The sequence below is a fragment of the Canis lupus genome, chromosome 17 (genome assembly GCF_011100685.1).
Source record: "Canis lupus familiaris isolate Mischka breed German Shepherd chromosome 17, alternate assembly UU_Cfam_GSD_1.0, whole genome shotgun sequence".
Classification (NCBI taxonomy): Eukaryota; Metazoa; Chordata; class Mammalia; order Carnivora; family Canidae; genus Canis; species Canis lupus.
In genome coordinates, this window is record NC_049238.1 from 42,928,385 (window position 1) to 42,951,194 (window position 22,810).

Here is a 22,810-nt window from a genome sequence, read left to right on the forward strand (position 1 = left end):
TTGACACACCTTGCAGGGACCTTCAAACACTGGGCCACAGAGGATAATAAAAGTAAAGGAAGAACCATTCAGGGGATTCTCCCCTTGTTGTTTGCAGTAAACTAATCCCACTCCTATTCTGATGGTGATTTTTATTCACCTCAATGCTTATTGCTAATTTGACAGAAAATACTCTGGTGAGATTCATCTTGAAATGTATTGTAAAGTAACACAAAAACAAAATCTCAGAATCTACATATAAAAAAAACATATCCCACAGGGCCAGGACTGGGGCAAGGAAAATCAGATATTTTTTTTAGGCATGCAATTTAAGGAGATTCCAAAAGAATCAGTAGTCAAGATAATAAAATTTAATACACTGTTTTTTAAAAATTTAATACACTGTTTTTTAAAAGCAAAATTATTGCAAAATATTACAATGAACTATAAGTCAGATTTTAAAATGGAGATATGATAAGTTTTGTCTTTTGTTCCAGGCTCCAGTATGTTTTCTCACACCACTCATCTGCCAATACAAACACAAAACAATATGAAAGAATCTAGATTCATAAGAATATATTCAAAAGTTATTATATTAGGTACAAGGATAAAAGTATTCCCATGGTGTATTCAGCTCGGAGTTTTATATATTTGGTGTTTAGGAGAAAAATTAATAGGAATATTTTGGGACCTTATGGTGATTGTCTCAGAATTAGATAAAACAACAAGCTGTCCGCACTAAGGGGAACAAGGAAGGATTCAAATGTTTACCTGGGATTATGAACACAGAACTCCATGTGTATGCTCTTACTTGATCCTCACAACAACTAATCTTTGTTTTAAACATCAGAAAATTGAAGTTTATGAAGTAAACAGCTCTCCCAAATGATAGGCATCTTGACTAAGATTGTCTAACTTCTATCCAACTGACATCTTCTCTATTACCTTTTATTTAGATTGTTTATACCTTTAAGTAGAATGGAATTGATGGTGTCTAGCTAGATTAGCAGTCCTCCCCTGCCTCTCACTCTCTTTCTTTCATTCTAACTGGCTTGCGGAACTTGCCAAATGTTGTTCTCACTTCCAGTATGTCTTTTCCATCACTTCCGATCTTATAACTTGATTCTTCCAGATGTACCAGTAAGCTTGTGTTCTAAAATTCTGGATCATGAACCCAGAAATGAATAGTGCTAATTAACTGCCACTAACTAGTCTTTATTTTTTCCAAAAAAGAAATGAATTAGATCACGATTCCTAAGAAAACGCATTCTGTTCCAAAATTATTGATACATGTCAAGATGAAAGAAATGGGCTTATTGTGGCCACTGAAGTACTTTAGAATCTCTTTTGCCTGCCTTAATTTTAAAAGATTGTGCAATTTAGAATTTGAATATCAGCAGAGGAGGAGAGTAGGGACCCAGCAGGGGAAGGAAGCAAATCTGCATTGGTAATGGGTTGATCAGGCTGGATTTATCAAGTCTGATCAGATCTAGAGGATGTTCGGGTGTTTTTTGTAATTGAAATATTAGTTTTATTGTGAAATTTTATTCTTTAATCATAAAGGCAAAAAGGTAAGGGGAAGCAGCAAACAACTACACAAAATGCACATGTTCCTCACTGACCACATAGGGTCTGTCTGCTCTGATGGCAAACCTCTTCATGGACATTGTGGTAAAATAAAAAGATTTGTCCTCCATACCCCAAGAAGATACCTCATGCTTTTGTGGACAGCTCTTCTAACACATTTCTGGAAAGAATCCAGATTCTCCTTTAAGGGAGCCCTACCTAGAGGTGACATATTTCAATCATAGGAGATTCTGTGGGATGTTGTGCCTTCACATTCAGGGAACTATTTGGATTCTTTGCATAGTTACCTTGGAGATCAGAAGATGATTCAGGAATGGAAAAGTTACCCACACCACCCCTCCCTAACCTATAATTAAATAGTTTCATAGAAATTATTTTCTGTTTCTTGCTAAACATCCTTCCAAATTTCTTACATAACTCTTGGCAGGAAAGATATCTGTTTTATATGAATTCATTAACCTTCTCCCTTTATATCTGATGCAGTGCTATGGAAGGCACTCTATGTTTGGTTGAGGGAATAAATGATTTAATAAGTCTATCATTTATTCATTTTTATATGATCATTCTATGGTCATTTATTTAATTATAAAAAATTTAATTTCATTTTATCATAGAACTCTATATAGGTAATTAGACTGTTTTAGTATATTCTAGCCAACAGGGCTCAATGGCTTTATTTTACCAAATGAGGATTTACTTGGTCACTGAGATTAATCTCACCATGACCAGAATTGTCAGCAACCTTGCCAAATGACCTCAGCAAGCTAAAAAGGTCTGCCCTTGGCCCTCTGCCACAATTCAGTGATGACATAACCACTTTCAGAGAAATGACTTATCATGTGAAGTAAACGAAAGATTTCATGATCCTGCGATGTCATTTTGTAAATTATGTTCTACAGTGCTACGGCTATGTTCCCTCTAAAGGTCTGAGAGGATTGAAGTTGTCTTTGGTGAATGACAGATTGTTGCCTTTGGACAATTTACTCAACAGTGATAACATTGAAATGGAGGTGGTAGACAAGCTGGAAAATTAATGATCATTGAATAATGGCAATGATGGGAACCTTGGCCTCTGTCTTGTAGGAAAGATTCTGTAAAAAGCTATCCCAAAGAATTTGAATATTGTGAAAAAGCAGTGGGCAGCCTCCTCCAAAAGGAAGGACCAAGAAACATTCACTTCTCATAGATGTTCACATTCTCTCCTACCTTACAAAGGTTTTCTTCATTTAATAAAAATAGTAAAAACTTCAAAAGGAGCTAATACATTTAAATTTAATGTATTTCTCCAAGTTGTAAATTTTTTGTTGTTTTTGTTCCATTTGATATGTGATTTTTTTTTATTTGTCACTTTCATTCATAAAGCCACAATACAATAACCCCCTATATGCTCCTGCACACAAACCTAGCATTTAACAGACACTTAACAAATGAACTATTATGGAATTAGACCTGGGCAAGGAACCATTAGAAACTTCCATTCAGACATTTTACTGATGGCCCAGTTAACTTCCACCATAATAAATAGGGCTATAATTTCTGCCCTAGATGAGATTCTTAAAATTTGGGTAATGATTTAATTACCTCTGGCATTTTCTGAAGTTCTCCTCCATTTACTTCATGCAAAGTTCTTCACACTTTCCCACAAGAATCTCACTGTGTATTCCTTGAAATAAAATTAGTCAGTCAGTTAAGAAGAAACACAGATTATGTGTTCACATACTTAAGTCTTTAATGTGGATGTTGATGGTTTCAAAATCTGTGGATATTCTCTGATATAATTTATCTTTCCCACCCTTCCTTTGTCCCAATCTTGTGAAAGCCTGAGATCAGTTTGAAAATATTGTATAAACCCTGATGAGAAAACGTATCCCTACTATGGAGGTAGGACTCTGATGTTGAAGGTAAATGGGAAGGAAAAATTTAAAGGAAGATGAAGGGGTTGATGCAACAGTTGATATCCTTAGTTGGGAAAACAAGTGGTCATATTGATGGCCTGACAATGAGTTTCAGGCCTAAGCCATGGCAGACAAGATGTAAAATTCTAATTTGGGAGCCACATAGGAGCCTCAGCCTCAAAGGCATTCCAGGGCATTGGAGAACCTCAGATCTAATTGGCAGGAAAGGATACTCCAGAACAAAAGATGCTGGAAAACAATTTACCCATCTGTTTAATCTTTCACCAAATACTTACTAATAATTTGCCATTTTCCAAAGTCTAGTCTCATCTTGAGGGATAAGTTGGATAAGTAGCTGGATTCTAAGTTCTATGTAGTAAGAGACTGATATTGTATTTCTTACCTCCATCAAGATGGGCTTCTGCATAGGGACAGGGTAGTTTTTAGGTAGTAGACTTTAATGAACTTTGGGGAAGAAGTGGAGAAGTAGAAGAGACAGAGAAAATGAACAAGGATGAGAATAGTGCAGGTGAATACCCCTTTAGATATTCTAGCAATTCTTGAATTAAATTTTTTAAAACACTTCTATGATTTCTGCTCATAATTCTCTAAAGAGGACACTGGATAAAAGAGTAATACTGCATTACAATTGTTAGCTTACTTTCTAGATATTTCTGATTCAAAAATCCATGTGAATATATATGTATTTGTGTATCTTCACTTGTCATAAATATTCATTTTTCTCTCATCAGTGAGACTTGCTACTTGATTTGTCTGGAATCTGCATATTAAATTCAATTTTTTTATCTTCATCTTTTTGTATTTCAAAAATAGATAATCTATATATTCTTTTCTATATTTTTAGAGTATTTATGAACCAGTTTTGTAATTATCTTATCAATTTCATAATAATTTTATAATTATCAAATATTTTTATATATTTCCAATATAAACTAAAACATTTAATACTACTACACATACATGTCCATATATATATATATATATATACATATATATATATACACATATAATTAAACAACTCCTAAATTCTATGATGTGGGTTTGAGACCAGTATGTTAATATCAATCAAATGAAATTGAGAAATCATTTGTTACAGTAAATGCACCATGCCTATCCCTGAATTAAAGATCTCCAGCTTTAATAATTTCATTTTTTTAAATATTTTTTTTATTTATTTATGATAGTCACAGAGAGAGAGAGAGAGAGGCAGAGACACAGGCAGAGGGAGAAGCAGGCTCCATGCACCGGAAGCCCGACATGGGATTCGATCCCGGGTCTCCAGGATCACGTCCTGGGCCAAAGGCAGGCCCCAAACCACTGCACCACCCAGGGATCCCAATAATTTCATTTTTTAACACAAATATCCTAAGTTGCATGCAAAAAGTTAGTCATTACATAAACCTGCCAGCCTTAGGAGAAAAAAATATTAACTTGAATCAGTGACTAATTAATATATATATATATATATATATATATATATATATATATATTGCATTTATAATATGTAAGACTATGTTTTAGGTATAAAATTAATAAAATTATGCCAGATTTTACCTCCTTTAAATTCTATAATGGCATAGTTATAGTATGAAGAGAAATTATACTAACTTCAATGCACAGAATAAGTACATCATGTCTACTGAAGTTCTCTGAAGAGTAAAGTTAGAAGCAGTATTCATTCTCTAAGACATAATTAATAACTGATTTTATATGGACAATCTTCCCCATAATCTCTCCTTCACTGTTTTTACCCAACCAAAATTCAGCCATGTGTTCTTCCTTATTTTCCCCTCTCCTTTTCCATCTACCACAATCTTTTGGTTGTACTATTTTTCATCTGTTACTTATGTAAGTCATTTTAAGTAATAAATGAGGTAGAGAGACTGGGAGAAGGGAATGATAATGTGAGTCACTGATTTTTCATACCTTCTCCCAACTCACACATACTTCATCCATGACACAATACAGAGTAACTACCAAAAACATTGTGATCCTTCAAAACAGGAACTCAACACATAATATCTAAACTGCATTGCTGCTAACTAGACTCAATATTATTTAGAAATAATCATACAATGAAGAGAAACCTAATAATTACTCTATATGCTCTCTAAATTGTAACATGATTAATCAGATAAACAGAGAAAATACATTCATCCACCTTCTCTATTTCTCTATCAAAGGAACCTTATACCATTTAGGGCATAATTTACCATATCCTGTGACCTGTGACATATGTTCTAGAGCTTTCTTAAAAATCCAGACCTTGGGATCCCTGGGTGGCACAGTGGTTTGGCCCCTGCCTTTGGCCCAGGGCGCGATCCTGGAGATCCGAGATCGAATCCCACATCGGGATCCCGGTGCATGGAGCCTGCTTCTCTCTCTGCCTGTGTCTCTGCCTCTCTCTCTCTCTGTGTGTGACTATCATAAATAAATAAAGAAAAAAAATAATTAAAAATCCAGACCTTATAGTACTGTCAATCCATTGTCAAGATAGAATATATGCTATGATCTAGGCCAAGTTTACCATTAGTACCTCAGGGCACTCTCCTTCAGTACCACTCACTTTTGCCTTCCATTCATATAGTTTAGAGCACCTCACTCCAGAGAATTCTTCAAATATCCCTGAGTCAGGACAGAAGGCCACAGACTCAACCTCATTAATTTGCCTAGTACCAAAATTAACCTGTTCATGAGCAATTCCACGTGAATCTTTTTACCCAGGTATATCTAGTTCTGCCTTCTTGCTTAACATGTGGCTCATGTGTCAACAGCTTCAGGATCACCTGGGAGCCTGTTATAAATCGAGGGTCACTGAACCCTCCACTTCTATGTACTGAATCAGAAACTGCATTTTAACAAGATTCCTCAGGATTCATAGGTACATTAAAATGAGAAATGCTCTGAAGAGTTTTGATCAGGAATGAATGCTGTATTTTGTCAAATGCTTTCTCTGCATCTATTAAGAGGATAATATGGTTCTTCTTTTTTCTCCTATTGATATGATCTATCACGTTGATTGCTTTACAAGTGTTGAACCAGCCTTGCATACCGAGGATAAATCTCAATTGCTCATGGTGAATAATCTTCTTAACGTACTGTTGCATCCTATTGGCTAGTATCTTGTTGAGAATTTTTGCATCTGTGTTCATGAGGGATATTGGTCTATAATTCTCCTTTTTGGTGGGGTCTTTGCCTGGTTTTGGAATTAAGGTGATGCTGACCTCATAGAACGAGTTTGGAAGTATTCCATCTCTTTCTATCTTTTGGAACAGCTTTAGATGGACTTTCTTCAGAGAGTTGGAACAAATCATCTTAAGATTTGTGTGGAGTCAGAAAAGACCCCGAATAGCCAGGGGAATATTGAAAAGGAAAACCAGAGACCGGGGCATCACAATGCCAGATTTCATGTTGTACTACAAAGCTGTGGTCATCAAGACAGTGTGGTACTGGCACAAAAACAGACACATAGATCAATGGAACAGAATAGAGAACCCAGAAATGGGCCCTCAACTCTATGGTCAACTAATATTCGACAAGCAGGAAAGACTATTCACTGGAAAAAGGACAGTCTCTTCAATAAATGGTGCTGGGAAAATTGGACAGCCACATGCAGAAGAATGAAACTAGACTATTCACTTACACCCTACACAAAGATAAACTCAAAATGGATAAATGATCTAAATGTGAGACAAGAATCCATGAAAATCCTAGAGAAGAACACAAGCGACACCCTTTTTTAACTTGGCCACAGCAACTTCTTGCAAGATGCATCTATGAAGGCAAGGGAAACAAAAGCAAAAATGAATTACTGGGACTAAATCAAGAGAAAAAGCTTCTGCACAGCAAAAGAAACAGTCAACAAAACTAAAAGACCACCTACAAAATGGGAGAAGATATTTGCAAATGACATGTCAGATAAAGGGCTAGTATCCAAGATCTTATTAAACTCAACAGCAAAGAAACAAACAATCCAATCATGAAATGGGCAAAAGACATGAACAGAAATTTCACAGAGGAAGACATAGACATGGCCAACAAACACATGACAAAATGCTCCGCATCACTGGCCATCAGGGAAATACAAATCACAACCACAATGAGATGCCACCTCACAGCAGTGAGAATGGTGAAAACTAACAAGACAGGAAACAACAAATGTTGGAGAGGATGTGGAGAAAGGGGAACCCTCTTGCACTCTTGGTGGGAATGTGAACTGGTGCAGCCACTCTGGAAAACTGTGTGGAGGTTCCTCAGAGTTAAAAATAGAGCTACCCTATGACTCAGCAATTGCACTGCTGGGGATTTACCCTAAAGATACAGAAGCAGTGAAACCCTGGGACACCTGCACCCCAATGTTTATAGCAGCAATGTCCACAATAGCCAAACTGTGGAAGGAGCCTTGGTGTCCATCAAAAGATGAATGGATAAAGAAGCTGTGGTCTATGTATACAGTGGAATATTACTCAGCCATTAAAAATGACTCCACCATTTGCTTCAACGTGGATAGAACTGGGGGGTATTATGCTGAGTGAAGTAAGTCAATTGGAGAAGGACAAACATTATTTGGTCTCATTCATTTTGGGAATATAAAAATTAGTGAAAGGGAATAAAGGGGAAAGGAGAGAAAATGAGTGGGAAATATCAGTGAGGGTGACAAAACATGAGAGACACCTAACTCTGGGAAATGAAAAAGGGGTGGTGGACAGCAAGGTGGGCAAGGTGTTGGGGTTACTGGGTGATGGGCACTGAGGGGGGCACTTGACAGCATGTATACTGGGTTTTATGCTTTATGTTGGCAAATTGAACTCCAATTAAAAAATACAAAAAAAAAAAAAAAAGAAACATAGCTACATAAAGAATTGTAAAAAAAATTAAATAAATAAATAAAATGAAAAACGCTGGTTTAGGGGTTTAGGGATAGATAATGATTTGAGATGCAAACCTTCTAGGCTGAATTGGCTATTCAAATGCCTACAAAAGACATGGAGGTGATGAAATGTGACAAGACAGTCAAACATAAAACCAGACAGGAGTAGTGGTGAGAAATATATTTTATAAATGTTCTATCTAAAATGGCACAAAAGCCACATGTTTCTTGTTGATTATTGTCACTCAAGAAAGATTTTAGATGTGTTAGATCTCCTGAATTTCAGGAGAGGAAATAGTTTTTTTTTTGTTAAATTTTTAATTCTTAGCATACTTGCAACTAATCACATTCTAACACTGTGTGAACCTAACAAATACATTTGCTTGCTGCATCTGGACTATAGGCTACTAGTTTACAACCACTGTTTGGAGGGCTATCTTCACATTAAAGGAGGTTATTTAATGAAAATTCTGACTGAAGGAGATCTTTCTGTTAATATTTTGGATGAGTTTAGTGAATTTCTTAGGAACCAATATCCTAATTATAACTGAAAAAGGTACAAAGCTACAAGGCGTCTCTTTGAACTCATTTAGTATAGAGAACTAACTAGTGGCAGCTTCCTTAAGAAAGTGAAAAAATAGGCAAGTTCTGATGCATGAGAAAAAATATTTAAGCAAAGGAGAGTAGAAGAGATAAGGAGATGTGGAGAACTTTCCAAGGAGAGAGAAAAGTGAACAAAGGCCCAACGTTGGAACATTAAGTGCATATGAGAAATTGAAGAAAGGCCTAATGACTTAAACAGGTTTGTGATTATGGCATAAAAGGGTTAAATCATGAAATCCACCTTGTATTTTTAGTATTTGCTTCTTTTTTGTATGCAAAATAAGTAGGGAAAATTTTGTGACATATAACATTATAACATGACAGGATTTACCTTTACAAACATACCTTTAATTACAATATCCTATTGGCCAGAAAACTTAACTCCTCTCATGGAAGGGAACATTGAATGGATTCTGAATAGACATCTGAAATATTGGAGCCCTAGCTAACATTCTGATTCTTAATGACGCCTCATTTTGAAGAAGGTTAGAGGCATTCCATTCTCTGATTTCTTCAGTCAGCCTTTCATCTGCTGTGAAGGCACTTGAATGTGTCACCAATGTGATGCAAGTTAAAGGGAACAGTAAGATTTTCCTGAAAACGATTTCTCTATTGTCTTGTCTGGTGCTAGAATCTTAACCACTGAATACCCAGTTCCTTCATGAGTAAAATAAGTAATCTTTATAATTTTATGATGTGTGTATTTACATACATATGTGTGCATGTGTATATGATGTAAGACAATGTGTTTGTAGTCCCTAGGATATGCTGTTATCAATAAATATTAACTCTCCTCTCCTTAGACATGAGGACAAATAAAAATTTAAAGAAAGGTAGCCAAAGAAATTACTTAAGATAAACAGTATAAAACAAGATAAAAGGAAATTTTTGAAAAATATGAATTCATAGTATACCCTAAGATGAGACCTGTTGAAGGAAACTGATAAAAATTATATAATGGATGTTTTATTCTGTTAGTATCCTCAATTTGTATCTATGACTATATATGTATATAACTGCAATGGAAGAGAACACTAAAACTTGAGGACGTTCGTGAATGTCACATAAATTGCCTTATCTTATTAGACTTTATCATTGATTATGAAGTTATCTTCTTTTTCCAGGAAATAAAACCAATCCCTTTGTGTGTTATTCTATAACACATACATATGCACTCACATAAATACATGCACTCTATAATATTTGAAATAAATGTATTCTTAGATCATCCTTTCTGTTGTTTATTTCCAGGTTGAATTCTACCTTATAATTGTTTAAAGAACAGTTATCCTGCAGCATATTCCCTTTGGGGATGCATTCTAATGTCCTAGAGTGTGCTGAAAGGTACAGATTGATTATAATCTCTATTTACTTCTTGGATCAGTAAGTGATAAATCGCTCTCCTTTGGCCTCCACAAGGTTGCAGTGCTGGTTGCTGCATATTTACCCTGGAGGGCACTGCTGAGCCTAAAATTATTTACAATTGTTGGAAAGTTAGGTGCTTCATTTCAGGAAAGAAAGGAACCTTTTAAAAACTTTATCATGCATATGCATTATATTTGCATCAGTAATTTTCTCCTTTGTCTTCATACTCTCTTTTTGAAAAGTCTGTGCTAGGAAGCTGAGAGCTAAAGTATAGATTTCAACATATGACTCTTCTGCTTAAAAAATCTTTAAATTACACCCTATGGCCTGCTGAAGAAAGTCTAAATGTCACTTACCTTTCATGCTTTAGTAAACTATATCAGACCATGTCACCTCTATGCTCCACCTCCATGCTTAAAATGGTCCATGAATAAAGGAATGAATGAACAATAGAAATAACAGGTAATGAATTGACTTGTAGTTACATAAAGACAGTTGCCATGCACTGGCTTAAATTCTATTGGCATTTACCCCCCCCCCTTTTTGTTTTGATGCATAAATAGCAATATTTGTAAGAAATGGGAAAGAATTTATATACAGTGTCCTAAGAGTATATATGTAATAAAGTTCATCTTAGCAGATACTTCAAACATACTAATTTTATTATTCTCCAGTTAGATTATTTTGTCAGAGCTTCCAAATATGATTAACAACCACACCACAGTAAGTCCAAGAGTTAGATGTAGAATTAATTCAACAAAGGAAACCAAAAATATCATGACATTACTCCTGGTACTCCTGACAACTGAGGTACACTTCACTAACTGTCAGGAGAAATGATCAAAGACTCCATTGGCCAACCAGCTTTCCTGGATCCAAGTCCATATTTCCATAAAACTTCCATATTAACTAATAATAACTTTCTCATATTCTTCTTTCATTCATTTTCTTCATTTGTTCATTTTATTTTAAAAGCTTGCTTTTATATGTTGTGTACTATTGAATAATAAAAGGTTAAACGGAGGTATATCTGGACCTCAGAGTACTTATAGTGTTGTTGAGAGATACTGCATTTTCAGAAAACTAAGGAAAGGTATAGAGTAGTAGGGATCCTACCTATACCATGAAAAGAAAACAGGCTTTGAGAAAAGGTTACTGGGTTCCTATTCTACCCCCTGTGCTGTGAAAGTTTGTCAAAATCTCTGTATTTCAGTTGCCTTCTTTATAAAATAGCAATAGAAAGAATACTTCCCTCATGTGTTGTTATCAGTGCTGAGAGAAAATACAAGAAGTCCTTAAAATAATGTATTAAGTTATAAGCGCTCAATATATATTAGAGACCCAAATAAATTTGTTTCCATTTAGGATCAAAGAAGTTTACATTATACCCATGTATGATAATAAATTTTATTTATTTATTTATTTATTTATTTATTTATTTATTTATTTATTTATAATTTTAGTGTTGTTAACATACAGTGTTAAACTAGTTTCAGGTGTGCAATATAGTTATCCAACAATTATTTACATTACTCAGTGATCATCATGGTTAAGTTTACTCTTTAATCTCTATCACCTGTTTCACTCATTTCCCCCACCCACCTCACTTATGGTAACCATCAGTTTGTTCTCTATAGTTAAGAGACTGATTTTTGCTATTTGCAACGACATGGATGGAACTAAAGTGTATTATACTAAGCGAAACAAGTCAATCAGAGAAAGACAATGACATGATTTCACTCATATGTGGAATTTAAGAAACAAAACAGATGAAAATAGAGAAAGGGGTAAAAAAAAATAGAAGGAGATAAACTGTAAGAGACTCATAACTATAGAGGACAAACTGAGGGTTCCTGGAGGGGAGGTGGGCAGGGATTGGGCTAAATAGGTGATGGGTATTAAGGAGGACACTTGTGATGAGCATTGTGTGTTATATGTAAATGACGAATCACTAAATTCTACTCCTGAAACCAGTATTACAGTATATGTTAACTAACTAGAATTGAAATAAAAATTTGAAGCAAAAAAAGAGAGCTACATGAAAAATTAAAAGAAGAAAAATACTATTATCTTTATTTTTTGATACTATTATCTTAAAAAAAAGTCTGTTTTTAGTTTGGCTTTTTTTTTCTTTGTCCATTTGTTTTGTTTCTGAAATTCCACATATGAGTAAAATCTCATGGTACTTGTCTTTCTCTGACTGACTTATCTTATTTAGCATTATACTCTCTAGTTCCAATCCATATAGTGGGAAATGGCAAGATTTCATTCTTTTTTTTATGGCAGAGTAACATTCCATTATGTGTGTGTGTGTGTGTATGTATATATATATATATAATATATATATATATATATATATTATATATATATATTGTGTATGTGGGGTACATATGTATGTGTGTATGTGTATCTGTATACTATCTCTTCTTTATCCATTCATTAGTCTATAGACACTTGGGCTGCTTCCATAATTTGGCTGCTGAAATAATGCTGCAAAAAACATAAGAGTGCATATATCTTGTTTAATTATTTGTATTACTTGTTTTTATATTTGGGGGGTAAATGCACATTAGAAGAATTACTACAACAGATGGTAGTTCTATTTTTAATTTTTGAGAACCCTTTATACTGTTTTTTACAGTGGCTATACCAGTTTGTATTCCTACCAAATGTGCATAAGGGTTCCTTTTTCTGCATCTCCTCACCAAGACTTGTTGCTTGGGTTGTTGATTTTAGCCATTCTGACAGGTGTGAAGTGATATCTCATTGTGGCTTTGATTCACATTTCCTTGAAGATGAGTGATGTTGAGCATTTTTTCATGTGTCGGTTGGCCATTATTATGTTTTCTTTGGAGAAATGTCTGTTCATGTCTTCTGCCCTTTTTTAAAAAATTGAATTATTAGTGTTTTGAATGTTGGGTTGTACAAGATCTTTATATATTTTGGATACTAGCCCTTTATCAGAGATGTCATTTGCAAATATCTTCTCCCAGTCAATAGATCATCTTTTAGTTTTATTGATTTTTTCATGTTGATCTTCAGAGCTTTTTATTTTGATGGTGGTCCCAATAGTTTATTTTTGATTTTGTTTCCCCTGTCTCAGGAATCATATCCAGAAAAAAAATGTTACTATGGCTTATGTTGGATAAATTACTGCCTGTGCTCTCTTCTAGGAATTTTATGGTTTCAGGTTTCACATGTAGGTCTTTAATCCATTTTGAGTTAATTTGTTGTGCATGGTATAAGCCAGTGGTCCAGTTTCATTCTTTAGCATGTTGTCCAGTTTCCCAACACCATTTGTTGAAAAGACTGGGTTTTTTTTTCCTCCATTGCATGTTCTTGCCTTCCTTGTCATAGATTAAATGACCATATAAGCCTGGGTTTATTTCTAGGATCTCTATTTTGTTCTGTTGATCTGTGTGTCTGTTTTTGTGCCAGTACTATACTATTTTGAACACTATAGCTTTGTAGTATATTTTGAAACTGGGATTGTAATACCTGTAGCTTTTTGTTTTGTTTTGTTTTTCAATGATTGTATTTATTTATTAAACAGAGAGACAGAAAATTAGCAAGAGAGAGAAAGAAGGAGCAAGAGGGAGGGACAGAGGCAGACTCCCTGTTCTTTGGGGATCCCAACATGGGCCTTAATCCTGGGGCTCCAGGATCGTGACTTCAGCCAAAGGCAGATGCTTAACCAAGTCAGCCACCCAGGTGTCCCATAATACTTCTAATTTTATTATTATTTTTTCAAGATTGTTTTGACTACTTGGGGTCATTTTTGGTTACATACAAATTTTAGGATTACTTGTTCTGTGCTGTGAAAAATATTGCTGGTGTTTAGATAGGGATTGCTTTAAATTTGTAGATTACTTTGGATAATATGGACATTTTAACAATATTTTCCCCCAATTATGAGCATTTTAACAATATTTTCCCTCAATTATGACACTTTCCATTTGTGTCATCTTAAATTTCTATCATCAGTATTTTATAGTTTTCAGAGTATAGGACTTTCACCTGTTTGGATAAGTCTATTCCTAGGTATTTTATTATTTTTGGTGCAATTGTAAGTGGATGTCTTTTCTTTCTTTTTCTGCCACTCTATTATTAATGTATGGAAATATAGTAGGTTTATGTTTATTGATTTTGTGTCATATTACTTTACTGAATTTATTAGTTCTAATAGTTTTTCAGTGGGGTCTCTAGGGTTTTCTGTATATAGTGTCGTATCATCTGCAAATAGTGAAAAATATTTTTCTTCTTTTTCCAATTTGAGTGCCTTTTACTTCTTATTTTTGTATGACTACTATGGTTATGATTCCCAGTACTGTGTTGAATAAAAGTGGTGAGAGTGGAACCCCTTGTCTTGTTTCTTAGGGAAAAAGTTCTCAGTTTTTCACCATTGAGTATGGTGGGTTTTTCATATAAGGCCCTTATTATGTTGAGGTGTGTTCCCTCCACACCTACTTTTTTGAGGGATTTTTATCATGAATGAATGTTACACTTTGTCACATGCTTTTTCTGCATCTGTTGAAACGATCATATGGTTTTTATCCTTTATTATTGATGTGATACATCATGTTGATAAATTTGTGAATATTGAATTGATTGTTTGAATGATGTTTTAATGTGTTGTTGGATTTGGTTTGCTAATATTTTGTTGAGGATTTTTGCATCTGTGTTCAGAGATATTGTCCTGTAGTTCTTATTTATTTATTTATTTATTATATTTTTATTAATTTATTTTCTTGTACATCTTTATCTGGTTTTAGTATTGGGTAATACTGGCCTCAGAATGAATTTGGAAGCTTTCCTTCCTCTTCTATTTTCTATAACAGTTTGAGAAGAATAGGTGTTAACTATTTTTTAAATGTTTGGTAGAATGCAGATGTGAAGCCATCTGGTCCTAGAGTTTTGTTTGTTGAGAGTTTTTTGATTACTGGTTAAATTTAATTGCTGGTAATTGGTGTGTTCAATTTTTCTATTTCTTCCTGATTCAGTTTTGGGAGGTTATATGTTTCTAGAAATTTATACATTTCTTCTAATTTGTCTGATTAGTTGACAAATGATTTTTGTAACATGCTTTTATAGTTCTTTGCATCTCTGTGGTGTTAGTTATTTCTCCTCTTTTCTAATTTTATCTGAATCCTCTCTCTCTCTCTCTCTTTCCCTTTCTCTCTTTTTAAAAAATTAGTCTGGCACAAATTTGTCCACTTTTTTTTTGTCTTTTTAAAGAATGAGTTCCTGGATTCCCTGGTCTGTTCTATTGCTTTTTAAACATTTCTATTTCATTTATTTCTACTCTAATCTTCATTATTTCCTCTTTCTCCTATTTGCAGTTTTTTTTTTTTTTTTTTTTTTTTTTTTTTTTCTCCTATTTGCAGTTTTGTTTGTTCTCTTTTGCTAGCTCCTTTGGGAGTAAATTTTTCTTGCTACTTGAAGTAGGCCTGTAGTGCTATAATCTTCCCTCTTAGAATAGCTTTTGCTGTATTCAAAGATTTTGGACTAGTGTTTTCATTTTCATTTGTCTCCATGTGTTTTTAAATTTCTGCTTTGATTTTTTTGTTTGACCCATTCATTGTTGAATAGCATGTTATTTAACCTCCGTATACCTCTGTTCTTTCCAAATATTTTCTTTTGATTGGTTTCTAGTTTCATAGCATTGTGGTCAGAAAAGTTGCATAATATGATGTCAGTCTTTTTTAATGTATTGAGACTTTTTGTGGCCCACTTTGTTTTCTATTCTGTAGCATGTTCCATGTACACTTGAAAGGAATGTATATTCCACTATTTTAGGGTGGAATATTCTGAATATATCTGATAGAACCATCTGGCCTGTTGTGCCATTCAGAGGCACTGCTTCCTTGCTGATCTTCTGTTAGAATTACCTTCCATTGATGTAAGTTGGATGTTAAAGTCCTCAACTTTTTATTAGTATCAGTTACTTCCTTTGTGTGTGCTCATAGCCATTGTATGCATGTATTATGAACCATGTTGGGTAAATATTTATGATTGTTATATCTTCTTTTTTGGATCATCACTACCATGATTATAAACTATCCTCTTTGTCTCTTGTTACAGTCTTTATTTTAGTGGCTTTTTTGTTTAAGTATTGCTACCCCAGGTTGTTTTCACTTTCATTTCCATGATAAATGGTTCTTCATCCCCTCATTTTCAATCTGCATGTGTGTAGGTCTAAAATGAGTCTCTTGTAGGCAGCATATAGATGAGTCTTGCTTTTTTATTCATTCCATCATCCTCTGTCTTTGGATTGCAGCATTGAGTCCATTTACATTCAAGGTATTTATAGGTATGCACTTATTGCCATTCTGTTACTTGTTTTACACTTCTTCTCTGTCCCTTTCTTCTTTTGCTCACTTTTTTCATGGTTTGATGGCTTTCGTTGGTGATATACCTGGATTCCTTTCTCTTTATTTATTTTCACTATTACCTGTTTTTGATCTGTGTTTGCCATTAGGTTCATATATAATATATTATGTATATAGCAGTCTGTATTAAGTTGATTATCACTTAAGTTTTTTTAAAATATTTTATTTATTTATTCATGAAAGAGAGAGACAGAGACAGAGACATAAGCAGAAAGAGAGGCAGACTCTATACAGGGAACCCGATGTGGGGCTCCATCCCAGGACTCCAGGATCATGCCCTGGGGTGAAGGCAGACGCTCAAAAACTGAGCCACCCAGGGATCCCCTGTCACTTCAGTTTAAACCCATTCTAAAAGCACTCAATTTTTATCTCCCTCTTGACATTTTAGGCTTATGATATCATATTTTATATCCTTCTATTCTGTGAATCCCTTGAGTGATCTTCATTGATATTCTTGATTTGACTGCTTTTGTGTTTCCTACTTTTCTTTTTTTTTAATTTGTTTTTATTGAAGCTCGATTTGCTAACATATAGTATAACACCCAGTGTTCATCCCATAAAGTGCCCTCCTCAGTGCCCATCACCCAGGTACCCCAACCCCCTGCCCACTTTCCCTTCTGCAACCCTTTGTTCATTTCCCAGAGTTAGGAGTCTCTCATAGTTTGTCTCCCTCTCAATTTTTCCCACTCATTTTCCCTCCTTTCCCTTATAATTCCTTTTACTATTTCTTACATTCCCCATATGAGTGAAACCATATGATGATTGTCCTTCTCCAATTGACTTACTTCACTCAGCATAATACCCTCCAGCTCCATCTACATCAAAGCAAATGGTGGATATTCGTCTTTTCTGATGGCTGAGTAATATTCCAATGTGTGTGTGTGTGTATGTATGTATGTATATATATCTGTGTATGTGATATCTCACATCTTTATCCATTCATCTGTCGAAGGATATCATGGCTCCTTCCATAGTGTGGCTATTGTGGACATTGCTACTACAAACATTGTGGTGCAGGTGTCCTGGCGTTTCACTGCATCTGTATCTTTGGGGTAAATAGTCAGTAGTGCAATTGCTGGGCCATAGTGTAGCTCTATTTTTAACTCTTTGAAGAACCTCCACAGTTTTCCAGAGTGGCTGCACCAGTTGGCATTCCCACAAAGAGTGCAAGAGGGTTCCGTCTTCTCCACATCCACTCCAATATTTGTTGTTTTCTCTCTTGTTAATTTTTGCCATTCTCACTGGTGTGAGGTGGTATTGCATTGTGGTTTTGATTTGTATCTCCCTGATGGCAAGTGATGCGGACAATTTTCTCATGTGCTTGATGGCCATGCATATGTCTTCTTTGGAGAAATTTCTGTTCATGTCTTCTGCCCATTTCATGATTGGATTGTTTGTTTCTGGGTGTTCGGTTTTAAAAGTTCCTTATAGCCACATCTTCTTTATCCATTCATTCAATGATGAATAATTAGGTTGTTTCCATATCTTGGCTACTGTAAATGATGCTGCAATAAACATAGGGGCACACATACCTTTTTGAATTAGTGTTTCATTTTCATTGGATAAATACGCAGTAGTGGAATTACAATTTTAGAATGTTTTCATCTCTACAAACAGAAATCCTGAACCCTTTAATTATCACCCTGCCAGGAGATCTATTTTTAATTTTTTTGAGGAGCCGCCATATTGTTTTCCACAGTGGCTGCACCAGTTTACATCCCCACCGGCAGTGCGTGAGGGTTGCTTTTTCTCCAAATTTTTGCCAACACTTATTTCGTTTTGATTTGAGCCATTCTGCTAGGTGCGGGATGATATTTCATTGTGGTTTTGATTTGCGTTTCCCTGATGATAAGTGATGTTGAACATCCTTTAATGTGCCTGCTGGACACCTTATGTCTTTTTTGGAAAGAAATCTATTCAGGTCGTCTGCTCAAAAAAATAAATAAATAAATAAAAAATAAAAAAATAAAAAAATAAAAAATAAAAATAAAAATAAAAGTTCCTTATAGATCTTGGATCTAGCCTTTTATCTGATATATCATCTTCTCCCATTATGTAGTTTGTCTTTTAGTTTTTGTTGGCTGTTTCTTTTGCTGTACAGAAGTTTTTTTATCCTGATTAAGTCCCAATAGTTCATTTTTGCTTTTCTTTCCCTTGCCTTCATATATATCTTGGAGAAGTTGCTATGGCCAAGTTCAAAAAGGTTGTTGCTTGTGTTCTCCTCTAGGATTTTGATGGATACTTATCTCACATTTAGATCTTTCATCCATTTTGAGTTTATCTTTGTGTATGGTGTAAGAGAATGGTCTAGTTTCATTCTTCTGCATGTGGCTGTCCAATTTTCCCATCACCATTTATTGAAGAGACTATCCTTTTTCCAGTGGATAGTCTTTCCTGCTTTGTCAAATATTAGTTAACCATAGAGTTGAGGGCCAATTTCTGGGTTCTGTATTCTGTTCCATTGACCTATGTATCTGTTTTTGTGCCAGTACCACACACTGTCTTGAGGAACACAGCTTTGTAGGACAGCTTGAAATCCAGCATTGTGATACCACTGGCTTTGGTTTTCTTTTTCAATATTCCCCTGACTATTCGGGATCTTTTCTGATTCCACACAAATCTTAAGATTATTTATTCCAACTCTGTGAAGAAAGTCAATGGCATTTTGATAGGGATTGCATTGAACATGTAAATTGCCCTACGTAGCATAGACATTTTCACAATATTAATTCGTCCAATCCATGAGCATGGACTATAATTCCATCTCTCTGTGTTTCCCTCAATTTCTTTCAGAAGTGTTCTGTAGTTTTAGTGTAGAGATATTTTACCTTTTTGGTTAGATTTATTCCTAGGTTCCTTATGGTTTGGGGTGCAATTGTAAATGGGATTGATTCCTTAATTTCTCTTTCTTCAGTCTCATTGTTAGTGTATAGAAATGCCACTGATTTCTGGGTATTGATTTTGTATCCTGCCAAATTGCTATATGAGTTCTAGCAATCTTGGGGTGGAGCCTTTTGGGTTTTCTATGTACAGTGTCATGTCATCTGCAAAGAGGGAGAGTTAGACTTCTCTTTGCCAATTTGAATGTTTTTTATTTCATTTTGTTGTCTGATTGCTGAGCTAGGACTTCTAGTACTATGTTGAATAACAGTGGTGAGAGTGGACATTCCTGTTGTGTTCCTGATCTTAGGGGAAAGGCTGTGAGTTTTTCCCCGCTGAGAATGATATTCACTGTGGGCTTTTCATAAATGGCTTTTAAGATATTGAGGAATATTCCCTCTATTCCTACACTTTGAAGAGTTATAATCAGGAATGGATGCTGTATTTTGTCAAAAGCTTTCTCTGCATCTATTGAGAGGATCATGTGGTTCTTGTTTTTTCTCTTAATGATGTGATCTGTCACGTTGATTGTTTTATGAGTGTTGAACCACCCTTGCATCCCGGGAATAAATCCCCCTAGGTCATGGTGAATAATCTCAATGTACATTTGGATCCTATTGGCTAGTATCTTGTTGAGAATTTTTGCATCTGTGTTCATCAGGGATATTGGTCTATAATTCTTTTTGGTGGGGTCCTTGTCTGGTTTTGGAATCTAGGTAATGCTGGCTTCATAAAGTGAGCTTCAAAGTATTCCATCCCTTTCTATCCTTCAAAACAGCTTTAGTAGAATAAGTATTTTTCTTCTTTAAACATTTGGTAGAATTCCCAGGGGAACCATCTGGCCCTGGACTTTTGTGTCTTGGGAGGTTTTAGATGACCACTTTAATTTCCTTGCTGGTTATTGGCCTGTTCAGGTTTTCTGTTTCTTCCTGTTCCAGTTTTGGTAGTTTGTGGTGTTCCAGAAATGCATCCTTTTCTTCTAGATTGCCTAATTTGTTGGCATATAGTTGGTCATAATACGCTTTTAAAGTCATTTGTATTTCCTTGGTATTGGTTGTGATCTCTCCTCTTTCATTTGTGATTTTGTTAATTTGAGTCTTTTTTTCTTTTTAATAAGGCTGGCTAGGGGTTTATCTATTTTATTAATTCTTTCAAAGAACGAACTCCTGGTTTTGTTGATCTCTTCCATAGTCCTTTTGTTCTCTATTTCACTGAGTTCTGCTCCAATCTTTATTATCTCTTTCTCTGCTTGGTGTAGGTTTTACTTGCTGTTGTTTCTCCAGTTCCTTTAGATGAGAGTTTAGCTTGTGTATTTGAGGTTTTTCCAGTTTTGAGGGATGCTTCTATTGTGATGTATCTCTCTCTTTTTTTTTTTTTTTTTTTTTTTGTATCTCTCTCTTAAGACCACTTTTGCTGTATCCCAAAGATTTTGAACAGTTGTATTTTCATTTTCATTAGTTTCCATGAATCTTTTTAATTCTTCGCTAATTTCCTGGTTGGGCAGCACAGGTGGCTCAGCGGTTTAGCGCCACCTTCAGCCCAGGGTGTGACCCTGGAGACCCAGGATCAAGTCCCACGGGGGGCTCCCTGCATGGAGCCTGCTTCTCCTTCTGCCTGTGTCTCTGCCTCTCTCTGTGTGTGTCTCTCATGAATGAATAAATAAAATCTTTAAAAAATAATAATAATAATTTCCTGGTTGACCCATTCATCTTTTAGCATGATGCTTTTTAACCTCCATGTGTTTGAGTTTCTTCCAAATCTCTTCTTGTGATTGAGGTCTAGTTTCAAAGCACTGTGGTCTGAAAATATACAGGGGACAATCCCTATCTTTTGGTATAGGCTAAGACCTGATTTCTGACCCAGTATGTGGTCTTTTCTGGAGAAACTTCCATGTGCACCTGAGAAGAATGTGTATTCACTTGCATTCAGATGGAAAGTTCTGTATATATCTGTGAGATCTATTTGGTCAGTGTATCATTTAAGGCCCTTGTTTCTTTGGTGATGTTGTGCTTAGAATATCTGTAATTTGCAGAAAGTGCTGTGTTGAAGTCTCCAACTATTAGTGTATTACAATCTAAGTATCTCTTTACTTTGGTTATTAATTGATTGATATACTTGGCAACTCCCATATTAGAAGCATAAATATTCATGATTGTTAGGTCTTCTTGTTGGATAGACCCTTTAAGTATGATATAGTGTCCATCTTCATCTTTTACTACAGTCTTTGGTATAAACTTTAATTTATCTGATATGAGAATTGCTACACCAGCTTTCTTTTGAGGACGGTTTGAGTGGTAAATGTTTCTCCACCCCTTGCTTTTCAGGCTGGAGGTGCCCTTAGATCTAAAATGAGTCTCTTGTAGACAGCATATAGATAAGTCTTGCTTTTTTATCTAGCCTGATACTCTGCAACTTTTGATGGGATCATTTAACCCATTCACGTTCAGAGTAACTATTGAAAGATATGAATTTAGTGTCATCATATTACCTAATCAGTCCTTGTTTTTGAGAATTGTTTCTTTGGGCTTCCTCTTTCTTTTACAGGGTCCCCCTTAATATTTCTTGCAGAGCTGGTTTGGTGGTCACATATTCTTTCAGCTTCTGCCTATCCTAGAAACTCTTTATCTCTCCTTCTATTCTGAATGAGAGCCTTGCTGGATATAGTATTCTTGACTGCATGTTCTTCTCATTTAATATCTGAATATATCTTGCCAGCTCTTTCTGGCCTGCCAAGACTCTGTGGGGAGGTCTGCTGTTAATCTGATATTTCTCCTCATATTTCTCTTTTCTCACATTGCTTTAAGAATTTTCTCTTTATCTTTGGAATTTTCAAGTTTCATTATTAAATGTCAAGGTGTTGAATGTTTTTTATTGATTTTTGGAGGGTCTTCTCTATCTCTTGGATCTGAATGCCTATTTCCTTTCCAAGATTAGGGAGATTCTCAGCTATGATTTGTTCAAATATACTTTGTGGTCTTCTCTCTCTCTCTCTCTCTCTCTCAGCCTCTTCTGGAACCCTAACTATATATAAATTCTTCCTTCCAGGCTATCATTTATTTCCCTAAGCCTTTCTTCATGGTCTTTTAATTGTTTCTCTCTTTTTTTTTTTTTCAGCTTCCTTCCTTACCATCAATGCGTCTTCTATGTCACTTACTCTCCCACTACATTAACACTAGAAGTTAGGACATCCAGTTTGGATTGCATCTCATTTAATCTATTTT

At 35.1% G+C, this 22,810-nt stretch overlaps 1 long non-coding RNA gene across 1 annotated transcript in view; it reads left to right on the forward strand.

The window, feature by feature from the left end:
* Positions 1–9,457: 9,457 nt before the first annotated feature.
* Positions 9,458–22,810, forward strand: part of LOC111090440 — an 84,446-nt gene continuing 71,093 nt past the window's right edge. Inside the window, exons 1-2 of the long non-coding RNA XR_005371887.1 lie at positions 9,458–9,538; positions 10,207–10,299. This is a non-coding gene — a long non-coding RNA (uncharacterized LOC111090440). The remainder of the gene's footprint in view (positions 9,539–10,206; positions 10,300–22,810) is intronic.